Source organism: Vigna umbellata, chromosome 6 (genome assembly GCF_029865625.1).
Source record: "Vigna umbellata cultivar VRB3 chromosome 6, Vumbellata_1.0, whole genome shotgun sequence".
Classification (NCBI taxonomy): Eukaryota; Viridiplantae; Streptophyta; class Magnoliopsida; order Fabales; family Fabaceae; genus Vigna; species Vigna umbellata.
This window is the reverse complement of record NC_142170.1, coordinates 29,449,496-29,469,324: the sequence shown is the minus strand read 5'-3', so window position 1 is coordinate 29,469,324 and position 19,829 is coordinate 29,449,496. Positions and strand designations below refer to the sequence as shown.

The 19,829-nt window shown below is 34.4% G+C and overlaps 1 pseudogene across 1 annotated transcript; it reads left to right on the top strand.

Annotated features, from left to right (window-relative positions):
- Nucleotides 1-6,153: 6,153 nt before the first annotated feature.
- Nucleotides 6,154-18,787, top strand: LOC148197187 (uncharacterized; annotated as a pseudogene). Its single transcript, XR_015780488.1, has 12 exons — nt 6,154-6,473; nt 6,562-6,679; nt 7,817-7,862; nt 8,001-8,073; nt 8,153-8,210; nt 11,735-11,830; nt 12,667-12,784; nt 12,861-13,127; nt 13,214-13,315; nt 17,279-17,636; nt 17,744-17,857; nt 18,099-18,787. The product of XR_015780488.1 is annotated as an uncharacterized LOC148197187 (transcript).
- Nucleotides 18,788-19,829: the final 1,042 nt, after the last annotated feature.

The window sequence follows — 19,829 nt, the reverse complement described above, 5'->3', positions numbered from 1 at the left end:
AAGGAAATAACCAACAATTCTCAATAATTGATTTAAAATACTCCCACGGATTCATGCATTATTGCCGAACGCTATTTCCAACTCTGATGCTGTCTGAACGAACGTTCTGGAATCAATCCTCTCATCAAAGGCCGAACGCTGCCGATGAACACCAAACCTTATTAACCGAGCTCCAAGGACGAACGCTCGAGATCAAGTCTAGTCGTACGTTACTTCAGACGAGTACTTCCTGAGGATTTACATCATCGAGGACGAACGCTCACAAAACCAAGGACGAACGCTAGCAAAACCAAGGACGAACGCTCACAAAACCAAGGACGAACGCTCACAAAACCAAGGACGAACGTCCAAGATCCACACCGAACACTTAAAACCGGACGCTCACTTATGGCCAAATACCGAACGCTCATTATACCCAAAAGCTGAACGCTAAAACCGAACATCATATCTAATTGACTATTGTTTGGACGAACGCTCAACGATTGAAACTTAAGAATACTAACTCAAAGCCGATCGCTCATAATTACAACAATTCCAAGGCCGAACGTTCAACTACTGAGCCGAACGCTAAGATCTATTACTTAGGCCGAACGCTAAACCATTGGACGCCATACTGAATTCATCACTGTTTGGACGAGCGCTTAAAGATCAAACATCCTCAAAGAACGAACGTTCGTTAACCCATAGTATGACCGAATGCTCATTACATCCTATGGACGTTCGCCTTGAGACCAAGGCCGAACGTTCAAGATTACTCCACCAAAATACTAAGTTACGGACAAACGCTCATTAATGCATTGTTTAAATACGATTTGGACGAGCGTCCCATATATTATGACGAACGAACGCTCACCACTGAGCAATTTGGACGAATGTCCAATTCCACCAGAATTGGACGAACGTTCTGAAGTTGGTCGACCACTATCTGGTCGAGCACTGTTGGGACGAACGTCCAATTTTGACTCACTAAAATTGGACGAACGCGCATTCTGCAGAAATTCTGCAGAATCGCACCAGAGTCCAGAAAACCTAGAAAACCCCATTGTTTCACCCCTCTTTCCCAGATTTACAACAGTATAATTCTACCATCACTCATACAGATTCATAGCTAAGAAGGATATTCTAAACATAACATTATTCATCAAATAATCATAATATGATATCAAACCTATTATTTCTACAATTTATATACACAGATCTAGCTTCCCCTTACCTGGTTTTCTCCAAGCACAACCATCCTACAGCCAAGAACTCTGCCCCTATCGGAACGACGAAGACGTTCGATTGCAATGAAGCCCTCTACTCTGTGGAGGCCATGGTAGCATCAGAATAGAATTCCTATGGTTCAAGGTGCTGGAATTCTAGAGTGAAGTGAGAGAATTTTGGAGATGAAGTTTTAGAGAGAGAAAGAATGGTTTTCTTCCTCTGGTTGCTCTCCCCTGACGTCCAAAACAAGAGACCCTCTCCTTTGCTATGCTTCAGTAATAATGCACTCCAATAATTGCATTCTAATAGTCAAAGAGGTGGGTGACCACCATGTCCCCACCATGTCCCCCACCATCCAAAAATACGGGTCTTACAGAAGCAATTTAAAAAATAATTTATTTAGTTGATCAATTTGAAAATCCTTAAAGTAAAATAAATTGTTTTGATGATGAAATTTTAAAAAATAAAAAATTTAAGGAGTTAATTCAAATAGAATTTCACATTTATTAAAAAAAAAGAAATCGAAATTTTACCCCTCTTTATACACGTTATTAAATATTAAATGAACATTTATATTTGACAAATTCTTTTGTTAATTTTAAGGTTTAATCCTTTACTACATCTCTATTTATGTACGAATGTCTCAATTGGGTCCTCGTTTTTTAAAGTGTATCAAAATGGTCCTTAATTTTGAAAATTGATATCAATTGAGTCCTTTCCGTTAAGTTGGCTGGACGGCGTTAAAAAAATTGATGAGTGGGATGCTGAGATGACGAACGAACGTTCGTCCACCACCGAACGAACGCTCGTCCACCAGCGAACGAACGCTCGGCGACCACTGAACGAACGGTCGTCCAGTGTGGAACGAATGGTCGTCCAGCGGTAAGAGGTCGATGAGCGTTCGTTCAGTGGTGGACGAGCGTTCGTTCACTGGTGGACGAGCGTTCGTTCGTCATCTTAGCATCTCACTCATCAATTTTTTTAACGCCGTCCAGCCAACTTAACGGAAAGGACTCAATTGATATGAATTTTCAAAATTAAGGACCATTTTGATACACTTTAAAAAACGAGGACCCAATTGAGACATTCGTACATAAATAGGGATGTAGTAAAGGATTAAACCTAATTTTAACTTAGAATACAAATGTTAAAAATATTTTTTTAAAATTCAATTATTTTATCTAAATAAAAAATTAAAATATAGGCCAGTACTCAAGTTGTTTTTTGTATAGACACGTTCTTAAATTCCTTAATCTTATCAACGATTTTTTCTTATTAATATATTTTTCTACAAGCAATCTTATTCAAAATGAAATCAGATATTTAACTTATTAAAATAATAATCACATAAAAATTAATCTTCTAAATTAGTAAGCCTATCATAGTCCCTCCACACCACACTTGACACTATAACTATATGTAACATCCAACCGATCGCTCTATCTACTGTAGCAGTGCTCATCAACAATAGTGCTTGTCATCCAGGTCAAATCGCGACAGCGTTCGTCAGTTTACCGAACGGTCGTAAATTGTTCGGTCTCCACTATAGTCAACAAGGGCAATCGGTCTAGACCACAATTGGGCCAACACTTATTATTGGGTCATGTATCCAAAGAATGATAAGATAGTCAAAGATATCTGATTAAAGAACAACCGGATTTTAAGGTAACCAACAAAATCTTAAAGTAAATCGGTTTATATTTTATTGGACTTGTATCATATCAGCGTAGGTTCAATTCACCTTCCAAAACATTCCATTCGGAATCTATTTCCACTCATCTCATATTCTCAAATATTATATAGTAATAATCAACTTGGACGTTGAAGTGCTTTTAACAGGTACTCCTCTTTTGACTCGGACTTGAAGAACTTGAAACAGAAAATTCAAATAACAAAATAAGAAAAGTCACGTAAAAAAGATTAGTGTCTCGTGTTTCGATCCCACCATAATATCAACCGAAACACTATCCAAATAAGTTCAAAATTAATTTGATAGTTTCATTCCTAATTCCGTTATTGCTTCCTGCGCCTTCTGTATACGAAATATCTGAATTGCTTTTATGGATTTTTAATTTTGCCCTAATTTTTTCTCTTCTCTGTTCAGTCCCTTCTTCTTCCCGCAACCTTTGTGGCTGACGTTGCTCCTCCGATTGAGGTTAATTTTTTTTTTTAAACTGATTTTTCCTCTGAAGCACATTTACTATTCAGGATTGATTTGATTCTCTTATGCATTAATTAATTTTAAAATTTGGTGAAACTTATTTTGTTTTTATTTCTTCTTAATGGAACAACTTAAGATTATGCAAAAAGTGATTTTGATGTAAACTTCGTGATTTTCGTGAATCATCTTGTGTTTAGAATTTAGATTAGCCTTGCAACTACCGAAAGACTTGTTGCATAGAGCTTTCTTGGTTTCTTTTATTTGTCTTGGCAGTCAGTTTCATAAATCACCAGGTGTCAACACTTAGCTTAGCCTTTTTGTGAATATTGAATAGAGGTTCGTTTTGGTTTCATAGGTTTCTTTTTTATCTTTTTGTTAAGATTTGGAATAAGTATAGATGCTTGTAAGGTCTCTAGTTGGATGTGCAGTGACTTGTTAATTTAATTTTTGGTTGATTTTCTTTGAAAAACCTTTTCTTCTACCAATTGTCCTAATTCCATGTAGTTTTAACCTGCACAGCTAGATATTTTGCAAGTCATCTTAGGGCATCTGTTTTGATATGTTTGAAATGTGAATTTGATTTAAAATTAATTTTGTTGGCGATTTTGTGAAGTTATATTAAAACCACTTTTAGGATTGGATCTTGTCTAAAAAATCAATGTTGGTTTTTAAATACAAATTTTGGAGAAGAAAGTTTTTAAATTTTTTTTTGAGGAATGTTGGTTTTAAAACTAATTTTGAGATTGTGCCATTTGGAAATTTGCATGTCTCACGGGCAAAAAAGAAACTGCCTAATCAATTGTCTTGCAATTTTACAGAGAAAAAGAGATGAATTCTTCCGGAAAAATGGTCAGAGGCTGCATTCTTTTGCAAAAAAAGTATTTTACAATTTATTTCAAAATTATTTATTTTTTTAATTATTTTAGAATCTTATTGGACTCACATTAAAATCTTAAATTTATTATAAATATAATTATTTACCTTGTTAGCTTTTTAATTTATAAGTTTTAAGACGAATAAATATTAGTGAAACTCTATTTACGTTCAATCATGAACCTACCAGGTAATGTTTTCCAATAATTTTAGTTAAGAGTGATGTTTGAGAATGATTATTGTTGGAGGTCGTCCTCTCGGACTCCTATATTTCATGACCATGTGTTTAGTGCACTACTTATCTAAATTGCATGGCGCATGTAATACTACAAATCAACCTATTTACCTAGTCGTCCTTTTTTAATGGCCTCGTTTGATCGACGCATTGTACGGCGCCATACAGTCCACATAATTCTAATCTATAAACGTGAGAATATGGATTATATATATATATATATATATATATATATATATATATAATATAATATAATAATAATATAATATAATAATAATATAATAATGTTATAATAATATCTGTTTGATTTATATTTAGGTTGATTTTAACCTAAAAGAAACTGAATGACATCGTTTGATTGAGAAAGAAAAAACACAATTTAACGACCTTTAATTTATTTTACAGGATATGATTTTCGATTCAATTTTCAAATTGCGTTGATTCTGTTTTGAACACTGAATTACTCACTAGTTTTCATTGAAAGGAAAAATCTCCAATAAGTCATGACATTTCACATAAAAAAAACTCTTTTTAAAGGGATCCAATAATTTGGAAATTTTAAAGAACTAAATTAAACTTTTAAAATTTAGAAAACCAAAATTAATATAAATAAATTAAAAGACTAAAACTATAATTAAACCTTTTGATAATTGTACCATAGGATACCTAAATTCACCAACTGTCGACGAGCACCACGGACGACAGAGTGTCGACCCCTCTCACGATCAAAGGAGTATCGAACACTCCTGGCCAATCGTTGTGAGGTCGACATTCATTTTGTTGATGTCGACGTACTGGCAGACCACAAACCAGCGACGATGTCGCGTCAGTCAGCGACAATGTCGCGACATCTATCGCCCTCACGACATTTAATATGTTTGTGTCGACACAAAAAGTGGTCGACATGTAGTGAACGACACCATAATAAACGGTTCAGCAATAAAGAATAAGCAGTTACAAATATTAGCTAATGCAACGCCACGAATCACGCAGGTAGTTGACTCAGTATCAGACACGACCTAGCAGTTACAACTTCTAAATAGTCCACTTCGGTAACCGGATTTCCAGGTAAACGGTTTATTTTCCTGTTTTAAATATGCAAAAAAGGTACGTTTTTCCCCTTAGAGAAATTAAGAGAGAGAAATTACTCTTCTGCTTGATCACTTTGAACCAAAAGATTCAGGTGACCCCTTTTCTGACTTGAGCGTCGGAGTGCCTTTGCAAGTACCCAGCCCACCTTTTCCCAAGGAACAGAACCTAAAGAGAGGAAGGAAGCATCGTGACAGACAACATAAGAAGAAGCAGTTCAGTTTTGTTAGGTTTGTATCTCGGCCTCCACGTCCCTACTGAAACAATAATGTTATAATAAAGAATCATATTACTAATGTATAAACTACTCTTATCATTGTTAGTGATATAAATGTGTTTTATTTATTTAAAAATGAATGAGAGAGAACATGAATGCGGTTGAAATTAAAATTGTTTGAACGAAGACATATTAGAGTAAAAAGTTATATTACTAAAATTTCTAAATATTACTATTTATTGATATTAATAATAAGACTAAATAATTATTTTTGTTAAATGATTTTTCCAATTTTATTTTACTATTTATTTTTAAAAAACGAGACAATACCATCTCTTCAAATCTTCCAATAATAATTATAATAATTTGGTTTTGGCGTTGGCTCACAGCGATGGTCACGTCAAGGAAGCCATTACCTTCTCTTCTCAAAATTCAGATCCTTATTTTTGAACCCTCAAACCCTTCCCTCAAATTCACCCTTTCGTTTCCCTCTTTCTTTAATAGCCCTTCTTTGTTTCTGGTCGCAATCTCAATTGATATGTGATTCAGAATCAGAAGAAAATCGAATGGTCCTTTTCTTCCTCTAATCGGTTAAAATGAAGGCAGGGAGTGCTGCCAAGTTGATCGTCGACGCTCTGCTTCAGCGCTTCCTCCCCCTCGCACGGCGTCGTATCGAAACCGCTCAAGCACAGGTATTTGCGTTAACACCTCTTTTCGCTCTGAAACCAAGTTTCCAATTTCGTGGTTTGAATTAACGGCTGTGATGTGGATTCACCGTAGGATGGGAATACCTGCGACCATCTGACCCGGCCTACGAGCAGGTCCTCGATTCCCTCGCAATGGTCGCGCGCCACACTCCTGTTCCTCTGTTGGAAGCTTTGTTGAAGTGGAGGGAGAGGTTAGGATAATTAACTCTTCCTCTTTTTTTCTTTTTGTTTTTCACTTCATCTTAATTAATTAGCCCTTTTTTATTTTTGTTTTCAGTATGTTTTTTAACATAGCTGGTATAGTTTAGTTTAGGCTGAACTGCATTGTTGCTCACCCTTTGATAACTTAAGTTTAGAAAGTTTCACTTTTGGTTCTAAGGTGTCTGTGACCATATGGGTTTTACACTGACGTCTCCTAGACTATGTTTGGATAAAAGATAGGTTCGTCTTAAACTACATTCATGTTAATAGACAAAGAGTATGCTTGAATGAATTTCCGAAGTCCTTGCAGGAGAATAAAATAAGAAAAGAAATTAACTCATGTGTCATTTGTAAACTAATTTCTGGAAGCTCAAGTTTTAACTCATGCTTAGACTAATTTTATGGAGAAACTTGTTTCGCCTTTTCTTTTCTTTCTCTTAGAAGTGTTTACGGAAAAAAATTGCCGAAAATATTTATGGAGAAACTTTTTCTCTTAGTTTGTGTATTGGAGTGTGTGTGTCTCCATTTGATAAGCTTCAGAATGCAATGCAAGAACTTTCAGACTTTACCATATGTCACCAAGTTAGGGTGTGTCATGAAACTCATTTGATTGATATCAATTTTTACACTTTCAAGGCATAAACGGATAAACAATGTATAGTTTAGTTTAAAATAAAGTTTTGGTTCTTCATCTTAAGTTTTTGGTTTCATTTTGATTTCAATTGGTTTAAAAAGTGTTTTTTGGTCTTTTGAAGTTTCTAGCTGAGACTGTACTGGTCATTCTGACAGTCTATTTTACACTGATGCTATCAATTTTACTTGACATGGCAAACGTGCCTGTGTGTAACATCTATCACATTCACTTTGGCAAGTGTCACCAAGTAAGTGTTTGTGTGTGTGGACTGATGGAGCGGATCTTGGTCTGACCTAGGCGCTTTAAAAGACCAAATTGATAATCTTTAAACTTAAGGGACCAGACTAAAACAAAAAAATTGTACAAGTGACCAAAAGTGTATTCTAGTCTTTGGTCTATGATGTGAAACTTTGCTTATACTTGTACGTTTTCAACCCTGTTATAGTTAAATGACTCACTGAAATAATTAGTTTTTTTTTTCAACTTGTTGTAGTGAATCTCCCAAGGGTGCCAATGATGCATCGACATTCCAAAGAAAGGTTTGTGTGCAAGAATTTTGATAGGCTAATTAATGCTTGTATAATTTAGAGTTTTGGCATATTTGCTTTGGTTTTGTTTTCAGAACAGTGGTCAGTGGGTTTGGAGGTTTATGATAGCATATTTTTTGTTGATTTCAGCTTGCAGTGGAGTGCATTTTTTGCTCAGCATGCATACGCTTTGTGGAGTGTTGTCCACAAGAAGGACTTACTGGTTTGTATTATGTATATGTGATTGTGTTTCTTTTGTTTTGAACATATGATGGACATTAATTATTCGTTTGTTGTTACAGAGAAACTGTGGTCTGGGCTCGAAAATTTTGTTTTTGACTGGTTAATTAATGCTGACAGGTATTTCTGTTGTCGATGATAATAGGAACACTGTAGTATGTTCATAGTTGGTGAAAATATTTTTTTAATAAAGCAAATGATTGATGTCTGAATTATAAGATATAGGGTTCTCCTAAGAATTACTTTTCCACTTTTTTCAGTTCATAATGTGGATGTCAATTTTAGGTTCTTAATTGCTTAAGACTTTCAGTATTCAAGATTATTTCAATCTAAATCCTCAACAGGTTTAAACTTTTGCTGCATTGAGGCTCACATTTATGTAGAATGCTTCAGTAGTGTCAAAAGAAAGAAAAGTCAGATACATAAGCTTTTGTTTCTCTCCAATGATTGTTAACCATTGATTCTGGGAAGTTATCTGAGCATTTAGATAGCTGGAGTCATTCTAAAACACTGTAGCCTAAGATCAATGGCACATTCACTCAAGGATCAATCAAACTTATGTAAAAATGCATTTTTGATGTCAAGCTGAAATAAAGTTCAGTGGTGAATAGTTGCAATGGAAAAGAGAAGTTGAATAGATGTCTTAGAGAGAGAGAGAGAGAGAGAGAGAGTCTCAATTTAAGGTCACAGATTTGTGTGTTACCATTAGGTCCTCTTTTAAGAGTATACAACTATCAACACCCAACAATTGATTTGACAATTAGGAGAGGAACCAGCTCCCAAGTACCACTACTTTGAAGGACATACATCTCATCTCTAGGTGAGATAAAGCTTCACATGGAGACTTAGGAATAGGAATAGAAGATAACGAGGACAAACAAGTATATTATATGGGGGAAAGTCTATGATAACTAAAGTTTGATGAAAGATACCATTGGATTGCAGGAATAGCTGAGACAAATATTCACAAGCATTGTCACTACATAAAGCAGCATGTATGGAACTAAATTGTGTTTTGATTTCATTTAAAAATGTCTGAAATACAGAAAACACTCCTGATTGATTCTTTATTAACCAAATCCAAGTATATCTAAAAATAATCATCAATAATGGTAACAAAATATTTAAAACCAATGGTAGTGCTACTCTTGCAAGCTTGTGTTTGTGAACCATTGACAACAATTATAAAAGACAAATTAGCTACTATTACTAGATATTTTGTCAATTGCACCCTAGTCAATAACCTAGGGATCAAGAGATGGAGATTGATACAGACAAGCAGATGAATTACAGCGTGTCACTGAAATTGTGTTACTAGAGGATTGACATGTCAGACACCATTGGATGAATTCTTCAAATGTTGCTAGATCAGCCGATCATGTAGGAGCAGCAAGTGATTCAATAGCAAGAATATAACTAGAAAAGATGGGACAATCTATTTTTGAGGTTGATGTAGTGTTGGAAGACATTTCTTTAATAATAAACAGAAATATTTATAATGATATCATTGATCCGCTATTCCTATACTTGTTTATCCATTCATGTAGTTGGAGGGTCAATGTGCAAGTCCCACGTTTTGCATTGCATCCTTACATCCAACTACAACCCTTAGCTGAGCACCCATGCGAACTCGCATGTAAAGGAAAGTGGAAGCTAAAGTTGAAAGGGCTTCATCTCCCCAAATTTCTAGGTAAAACGATGGATACACTTTTCAAAGTTGTACCTTGACAAGTTGCACAATGCTTTTGGTAGTCATTATTGCAAGAACAAAAGGAGATTCTCTAGAACAACTTTGCACCAACCCACTATCAGAGGACAAGGGGTTTTGCTTGTTGGCCTGTCAAGTTCATTAGACCTCTATTGATGAATGATATGAATAATTCAAAGCAAAGGAAGTGGTCGCTCTCTGGTATAGGGGATGCTATAAGAAGACATGCCCCTTGGACTAGTACTTAGTATCTCACAAGCAAGTAGGTGACGACCCTAAATCACATTAATCCTTGTATCAGCCAAAAACCAATAGGTCTTCTTTCCTACAAGGGCAAGGTTTGGATTCGAATGCTTACAAAATGGAAAATTGTTCTGGTAGGGCATTGAACATTGCAATGTTGGTATCACCATGTGTTTGCAGATGGGGCAAAAATGGGTTTCGTTCGAGCGCCCGAAAATAATATTCCAAAGCTTTAGTATGTTCTCCGTTACTTGTGTGAATAAGGCCTATGTTATAAAGTATATAACTTCGATCATAGGGATCAATTTCCAATCGCATAGCCTCATAATAATTCTGTAAAGCTTCTGCATAATTTCCTTCAGATTGAGCTGACATCCGTTACGGTCGTCATTTGGTTCAAAGAATCTCCGCTCCAGAACTGTACGTGAGATTTTCATCTCATACAGCTCCCCCCTTATGTGTGTAATGAGAAAAATCCATAAAATCAAAAAATATTCCAGTATTCTCATTCTCAACTGAATAGAGCTAGTGTTTTTACAAGAAATCTCTAGCCGAGAGAATCACACCACAAAAGCTAGCTATTGTAGTTGGAGAGCCAAAGACCTTATAAACCCTGGACTATAATCCTATACTTCCTCTGTGGGACTCAAGTTCCATCCCTTGCAACTGAATCCTAACATAAAGCAAACATAGCTGAAATGTCCATGTGGTGTCTTATGTCTAATAATTTTAAAATCTCAGGCAACTCTTCTTTTTTATTTGATTTTTGGAATGCTTAACATTGGATGTGTTTTAATATAGTTAAGCTGAACTATAGATAGAAGTGTATATGAATTGACCGAGTTGAGCATTTGAAGCTTGAGTTTGGCTTGTGAAAAGAATTGGATATTCAAGCTTAGGTCGTCTATTTAAATGAGCTTAATTGAAAGCTTGAGTTGGACTTGCATAAAAAGTGAGCTATCCGTTTCAACTCATTTATAACTTAATTATTTTTTACTATTTTCTTTAACATTAAGCGATAAATAATAAATGAAAGGTAGTTTTATAAAAATTATTAGTAGAATAATATATGTAAAACTGTTTTCATAAAAATTATATTTTTTATATATTGTGTATATGCATAAAATATATATATATATATATATATATATATATATATATATATATATATGTATGTATGTATGTATGTGTTAGAATTATTGTTAGAATGATTAGTGTGAGTTGTGTGTGTGCTGTCAGTATGAGCTGTGTGTGTGAGTTGTGTTCCAACCAAAGTGAGTTGGAAAGGAAATGGGTAGTTACTTTCTTTCCCTATAAATGTAATGCTAATGTAAGAGGAGAGGCAAGCCCTCTCATTCAATAATATGTTTCTATGATTTTTGTGTTCATTCAATAGTATGTATGTATGGACTCTTCAACTTGAGCTTTTAAAGCTTGAACTCCACTCATTTAAATATTCAAGCCAATTATCAAGTTTGGGTTTGTTTATAAACATAACTTGAATGAGTAATTGATGAGTTGAGTCCAAATATTTCATGAATATTTTGAAAGTGTTGTTAAATCAATTATTATTCAGACTAGAATGTGGTTTCTTAGTAGCAAAACAAAGATTAATTATTAGGTTTCCATAAACTTTTTAATTCTCTTATTCTTCTGTTAACTTTGGTGTGAACTTAGTGAACTCTTGTTGCAGGGTTGTTAGCCAGGTTGAATATCCCTCACTGGTTGATCTGAGGGGGCTTCTTCTGGACTTAGTTGCTCAACTCTTAGGTGCTCTGTCCCGTATCAGGTATGTCTGATTTATCAGGGTTGTGTATAAATTATCCAGTATGATTGAAAATTATTTGACAATTATATTGTTGACACATTTAGTAAATACTTCTTCATATCAGTCACATGTATTATTCTTTCTTTAGGAATTTAGGTATCGTCCTGTCTTGTGCCTTTTAAGGGTATGTATTGTTCCCAGTCCTGAAAAATGTAGACTGACGGGGCTATAGGAGAAATTCAATTGTTTTATTATTTAATTCTTGGTTGGTGCCTTATACCTTTATCGTTTTTCTCTGATTTCTTAGTTGGCGCCTTTAGTACTAGTTTTGAATAAAACAAGGCAATGTATAGATTCTATACAAAAAGCAAATCACTAGCACTTAAATTTTCTAGAGATGTGTATCTGCTTCTGGTGTGCTTGGTGCTGGCTTTCCTCGTTCAAATATATTTTCCTTGTGACTTTGTATTGACATAAATAATGTTCTATCTGTTCCTGCTTTCATTTGTTGAGTTAGTTGCAGTACCACAACAAAAAGTGTATGGAGATACTTTTAGAATCTATTTACCAATTTAGAAAAATGAATTTTACACTTCAGTTCTCCATTTCAGGTGAAATTCTGTCTCCCTAACTATTAAAGTTTTGTTAGTTTGAGATGATTAACTTTGGTAGTGTTTGTGTGTTAAATTTTAAAATTTGATGGGTGATTCTGGTTCAGTCAAGTGGGATAGGATGATATTGTTGGGTGATTCTGCCTCATCCCTTTACACTATTGTTCAGTTAGCCATAATTGTGTTGCCTTTGTATCAACTTTTTTTTATTATTATTTCACGGTATTGCTTTTCTTGTTTTTATAGGTTTAGTTCTGTTACTGAGCGTTTTTTCATGGAACTCAACACCCGTCGAATTGATACAAGTGCTGCTAGAAGTGAGACACTAAGTATCATTAATGGGATGCGCTACCTGAAGCTTGGGGTATGTGTAAAACTTAAATATTTCATGTAAGGTATTATATGGTACTAGTATTATTTAAATATAAGCTTCATCTCAGGTTAAAACAGAAGGTGGATTAAATGCCTCAGCATCCTTTGTTGCAAAAGCAAATCCTTTAAACCGTGCTCCTCATAAACGGAAAAGTGAGCTTCATCATGCTCTATGCAATATGCTCTCAAACATCCTAGCACCTCTTGCAGACGGTGGGAAAAGTCAATGGCCACCTTCTGGTGTAGAGCCCGCACTTACATTATGGTACGAAGCTGTTGGACGTATAAGAGTTCAGCTAATGCATTGGATGGATAAACAAAGCAAACACATTGCGGTAAGCTGTTCTCTTACCAATTTCAGTATTTTTCCTTGTTTATTAATGTTATTTTTGCTAAGTTTTTATTTTGTGTTATCATCTAGGTTGGGTATCCATTGGTAACTCTTCTTTTATGCCTTGGTGATCCTCAAATATTTCACAACAACTTAAGTCCTCACATGGATCAACTCTACAAACTTCTTAAGGTATGTTTAAATTCAATTGGCTCATTCTTGGATTCCATTGGAATTGTGGGTAGGCAAACAATATACTATACATGGTAAAATGCTCATGTTTCAGCTAAGTATTACTCATGATTGCTAAACTTTTTGCGATATAATCTTTTTCTTTTTTTAAATTGTTTTGTTTCTGTTCTTTTGTGGTGGAGACCCCACATTTACTAGAGATATGACCAAAGTATAGTATATAAGTAGGTACAAACCACACTGTATAGACCAATTTTGTAAGGTTTAGTTAAACTTAAAGTCCACTTTCTAAGATGGTATTAAAGTCTATGCTAACAAGTTTTATTAGACCTATTGTATCACCTACTATCTTATCACTATTGAACTACCCACAAATATCTTGTTCCATGTTTGATATTCTAGTTCCCAACGTGAGGGGTGTGTTGGAGAATTCACATCGATTAGGGATATGACTAAATTATAATATATAAGTGAATGTAAAACTTACTTTACAAGCTAGTTTTGTGAAAGCTAGTTTTGTGAAAGCTAGTTTTGTGAAAGCTAGTTTTGTGAAAGCTAGTTTTGTGAAAGCTAGTTTTGTGAAAGCTAGTTTTGTGAAAGCTAGTTTTGTGAAAGCTAGTTTTGTGAAAGCTAGTTTTGTGAAAGCTAGTTTTGTGAAAGGTTGAGTTATGTTTAATTTTCACTTTCCAAGACTTTCCTTAGTGTGTGTGTTTGTGGGGATCCTTTTGTTAAATTTACTTTGCTGAGATTAAGGTTTTATTTTATTCAATGTGGTGTATCAGCATACAAAGTTTCCTTTGATGAATTAATTGCAGCGCATGGCTCATATATTCATATTTTAAGTGAGAGAAAACTCAAATATTTTGAATATTTGTATTATCAATCCATTATATTATAGCCGAGTGTGAAAAATTTATAATCTAAATAGAAAAGTTTATGTGAACCTTTTGTATATTATTTCACAGACAACTAGACCAATTTATAAGTTACAAGACTACCTAACTAATGAGTAGCTGACTAGTTAACACTGAGTTGACTGGTAGGACTTGAGCATTATTGGAAGCAAGTTTAAATCTAACTTGTCCTCACATAATCTGCTTGAAATGTTAGGTTTGTCCGCATTTATACACTATAAATTGTCTTATCTCTGGTCGACGTGATATTTCCAACTCAGATGTCATATGAAGGAATTGATATCTTGTGTGTAGGATTAGATATTTGTGGGTGGTTCGATAAAAGGGATATGATAGGCTCACACAACCTTACTAGGATAAGTTTTGATACCAACTTGAGATGAATTCAAAAGAATAGAAAATGAATTAGAGAGGTTGATTCCCCTCTCTTAGGTCCTCATATTTATAATGACATTGGTAATTTAGATTCAATGGATGAGAGGAAAGAGAAAAGAATAAAAAAGGTAATATTTAGAGACTAGGTACAATACAAAGCACATAATAGCTTTTCAATAAAGTCTAGTTAAGATGACCTATTCTAACAAGCACCAACTAGGAGTCCAACCCAAAAGTCTAGTCCACCATGTGGGGGAACGACAAGTCTTAAGTACTACACCAAATTCCTCATCTTACTCCATTTGAGACACCTTCATTGCCACTCCTTTTAAGGATTGGTGTCCAACAACTTCATTCTATGGACAAAGACCTGGTGGTAGCCCTTTCACTTTGATAGCTATGAGTATTCAGTTTACACCTAAATTCAGCCTATATGTAGCCTTTTATGTGGCTCAATTCTCAATGAAAGTACCAATTTTTAGGACTTATGAACATGATGCAAAAGACTTGTCCATTTGGTAGGAGAGCCTCAAGGCTTAAGTGCCACATCAAGTAGCTCATCCTACCGGTTAAGAAGTGCACTTTAAGCCTAACTCAACCCCTCAAAACCAGCTTGTAAGGTGAGGTTTGCACCTATTTATATATTATAAATTGGTCTTATCTCTAGTTGATGTGGGACTTCCAACACCACCCCTCATGCTGAGGTATAGACATCATCTCGAGCGTGAGACTAGACATTAATGGGTGGTCTGATAATGGCCCGATATCGGGTGAAACAACATGTCCAACAAACAACAAATATCGCTAGGATAGGATGTAATCATAGCTTTGATACCATGTTTGAAAGTGTGCATTTCCCTCTCTTAGGATTTCATATTTATAATAACTTTGGATACATAAGATTCAATGTATGAAAGGGAAAAGAAGAGAATTCGAAAAGATACATCTAGGAACTAGGTCCAGCAAAAAACACAACGCCTTACAATAAATCCCATTAAGACTATTTATTCTAACAAAGATAACTAACTATGCTGATGTGGCCGAGAGCCAATCAACTTACATAGCAAAGGAGAACTCTAATACCCTATTACTTCCCTAGAAACTAAGGATTGTGAAGAACTCAAAACCTTGAGTTTGACTTTGAGATGAGTGAACTGAGTTATGGCGACGAGCTTGGCTAGAATATTAGCAACCTGAGCTTGAGCAAGCACATAGGAGACAACTAGAGACTTGTCGAGAATTTTTTTCATCTTCTAAGAAAATGTCCAGCAGCTCCATGTTTTGTTATGTAGTGCAAAACTGGACTGTGACTTAAAGTAATGGTGCTGTGGTTGTTACAGTAGATGACTGGTGTTGGAATGCTAATTTGAAGCTCATGAAAAAAGAGTCTCTACCCTTAGAACATCAGAAGCAGTCATAGCTAAGCTCCTCTACTCAGTTTCAGCAGTTGGTGTTGCAACTAAGTTTGCTTTTTCTTTGACCATCAAGAAATCAAGTTAGGGCAGAAAAATTAGATATGCCCCTGAAGTGCTCTTTTGTCATCTACATCATATGCCCAATCAACAATTGAAAACACTTGTGAGCTTATTGTGCCACAAATTATAAGCACAAATATCTAGTCTCACATTTGAGATATTCATTGCCCAGCTTGACGAGAAGTGTTGGAGATTCCACTTCAACTAGAGATGAAAAAAAATGGTACAAATCTCACTATACAAGCAGGTTCTTGTGAGGTTGAGATAAATTTAAAATCCATTTTCTATGAATAAATAATATATATATATATATATATATAATATTGCATTTAGACTTCATAACAGAGGTCATCTTGGTATAGTGTTTTAGGGGTTGCCAGTTCCGTTTTGCTATATGTGATTGACTACTTAGCTGCCTGAATCTTGAAATCCTGAGTATAATGTTTGCTTGTATTGAGATAATTAAGTACGATAATTAGGTGACCATATTAATGGTACATGTTTGTATTTATCATATGCCAATAGTTGGTCCTTATTTATAGGAATCAGCTCGAGTTATGAGAAGATATTATTAGATGCCATATTTATCATACCTAAATCATTGATCCTTATTTATTATAAGAATCAGCTCTTTTGAGTTACAGGAAGATTTTTTTAGACAGTGTAGTAATTTGGATTAGGATATTGTAGGGATACGAAGAGTTGTTATTTTATTGCTGTGAGTATTATTTCTAGGATGATGGAGTTCTATATAAAGTAAGCTCTTGTACTCATTTTTTTTTATCAGCGTAAGCTCTTCTACTTGTTTAAAACTACGAAATAATAAATATTAAAATAGACAAGCCATGTGAGATACCAATGGATAACCTCTAAAATCAAGGCTTTTTATTACCAAAATGATATGATCCATATTAATACTTTTATTACTTTACACATGTATTGCAAAATATTCCTAATCTGTCTGACATAATCCTTGTTTTGCGATGCATTTAGTCCAAGGAATAGGCAAGTCAGAGAAGGGTGGGTAAAATGTCCTTTTTTTCCCTAGTGAAAACACAGATAGGTTTTTTGCTACTCTTTAACTCCTAATATCTATAAATGGCTAACAAGAGCTCGTAGTTACTTCATTATTTATGCTGTTTAGGTTTTTTCAATTATTTTAACTATACAAAGAATCCATTCTATTGTTGGTCATGCAGGATAAGAATCATCGGTTCATGGCTTTAGATTGTCTTCATCGTGTTTTAAGATTTTACTTGAGTGTCCATGCGGCAAACTAGGCCCCAAATCGGATATGGGACAACTTAGACAGTGTAACTTCACAACTTTTAGCAGTTCTAAGAAAAGGATTGCTTACTCAGGATGTTCAACATGATAAACTGGTTTAATTCTGTGTAACTATAGCTGAACATAACCTTGATTTTACCATGAACCATATGATACTAGAATTACTCAAGCAAGACAGTCCCAGTGAAGCAAAGGTTATTGGTCTTCGTGCATTGCTTGCCATTGTCATGTCACCTTCAAGTAAGCATTTTGGTTTGGATATATTTAAAGGTATAATTAATTACATGCCTAGAATAATTGTACATTGTTATGTTTAATTGAAGTACATTTTCAGAGCTTTATTTTCTTCAGTAATGACAATTTTGTTGAATGAGCAGGTCCTGATATTGGCCACTATATTCCAAAAGTGAAAGCTGCAATTGAGTCTATATTAAGGTCATGCCATAAAACTTATAATCAAGCACTTTTGACATCATCACGTACCACAATAGGTAATTACTTCTATTATATGCTAGCTGGATTGAAGGTGTTTAAGTATAAGAATTACAGTTTAAAAGCTGAATCAAACCTCTATAGTATTGAAACTATAAAAACTATTTATTTGTATAGGATGGGAATTTCTTTGTATTTGCAGTTTTTAATTTTTTGAAGTTGAAATGTGCATTTTGTTAATTAGTTTAGTATTGAATTTCTGCTTGCCATCATGATGACACCATAAGAATTCTTTTGTAGATGCTGTAACCAAGGAAAAGTCTCAAGGGTATCTATTCCGGTCTGTGCTGAAGTGCATCCCAGATCTAATAGAAGAAGTTGGGCGAACTGATAAAATTACTGAAATAATACCACAACATGGCATGAGTATTGACCCTGGTGTTCGAGAAGAAGCAGTGCAAGTGCTAAACCGAATTGTGAAGTACCTACCCCATCGTCGATTTGCTGTAATGAAGGGAATGGCCAATTTCATATTAAAACTTCCTGATGAATTTCCTCTTCTCATTCAAACATCGTTAGGACGCCTATTGGAACTCATGCGCTTTTGGAGATCTTGTCTAATAGATGATAGGATACTACTTGATGCCGATGCAACATCTTTAGGGCATGAAACTGAGAGATTGAGAAAGTCTCCCATTCAACAATCAGGCGAAGCAATTGAGTTTCGTGCATCCGAAATTGATGCAGTTGGCCTCATATTCCTTAGTTCTGTTGATAGTCAAATTAGGCATACAGCATTAGAGTTATTGCGTTGTGTTCGTGCATTGAGGAATGATATTCGGGACCTGAGGATACATGAGCAATCAAATCTTATGTTAAAATATGAAGCTGAACCAATATTTGTTATTGATGTTCTGGAAGAACATTGGGTACACTTTTGCCTATATTATTCAATTTTGTTACCTATATTATCACAAATTAATCACTAATATTAAATATGATAACTAGGAATTATTTGACTTTTAAAATTTAATTATGATTAAAATAAATAAATAATAATTATTATTGCAATGTATAATTCAAGATATATTTTTGAATTTGCAAAATAATTTAAATATTTATTAATTATATCCATAAATGTGAAACAATCATATGGTGGAAGAAGAAAATTGTATTCTAAATTAGGTCAACACAAATGATTCAGTCACAAGATAATTGTGTAAATTAACATATTTATCACTCAGTGTATCATTATCAAGGTTTAATATGATTTTACTAACTTATAAAAATTGGGATTAGTTTCTCTTTGAAACTTTGGACCTATTTAGACTCTCATTTTTATAACTGGTAGATTTAGTTTTTTTCAATCAAATTTTATTAGGTTTATTTGATGTTTCAAATGCGTTTCTCAGTTAACATTGAAGTGAAAATATGTCAAACAATTTAAAAAAAAAACTCAAATGTTATCATGAAACACATTTGAAACGCTAAATAAAATTAACCAAATTTAGTTAAAAGGGCTAAATTCATGCATTTCTAAAGTTTGTGGACTAAATTAGGTCAAAGTTTTTAAGAAGGAACTATAAGGGACAAAAACTAATTTATATTTATAATAACCCATGCTCCTTAAAAGCTAACCTATGAAAGGTAAAAATACAAAAGGACTACTCGGGCAGGATTACATCAAGACATTTTAAGTTTTCGTTATAATATCGACGAAAACACTAGATATCCAAATGAGTTGGACAAAGATTTGGTATTCCTTTGACAAAGGAGATATTCTACCTCTCCACTTAGAACATAAATCTTCGTTACAGACTCTAGAAAAAGTACTTATTCCACTTAAATCCATACCAACATAATCAAATACCTTCGACTTCAAAGTACCTGCAATTATGTCTAAAAAAAATACGCTTTCATCATACAAACGAGAACATTCTTGTAAGGTCAAAAGTGCGAATTTATCCAAACTTTTGTCCTTCGAGAGCTTTGAAATAATAGAAAGCACATTGGTTGCATTGTTCTTGGAAA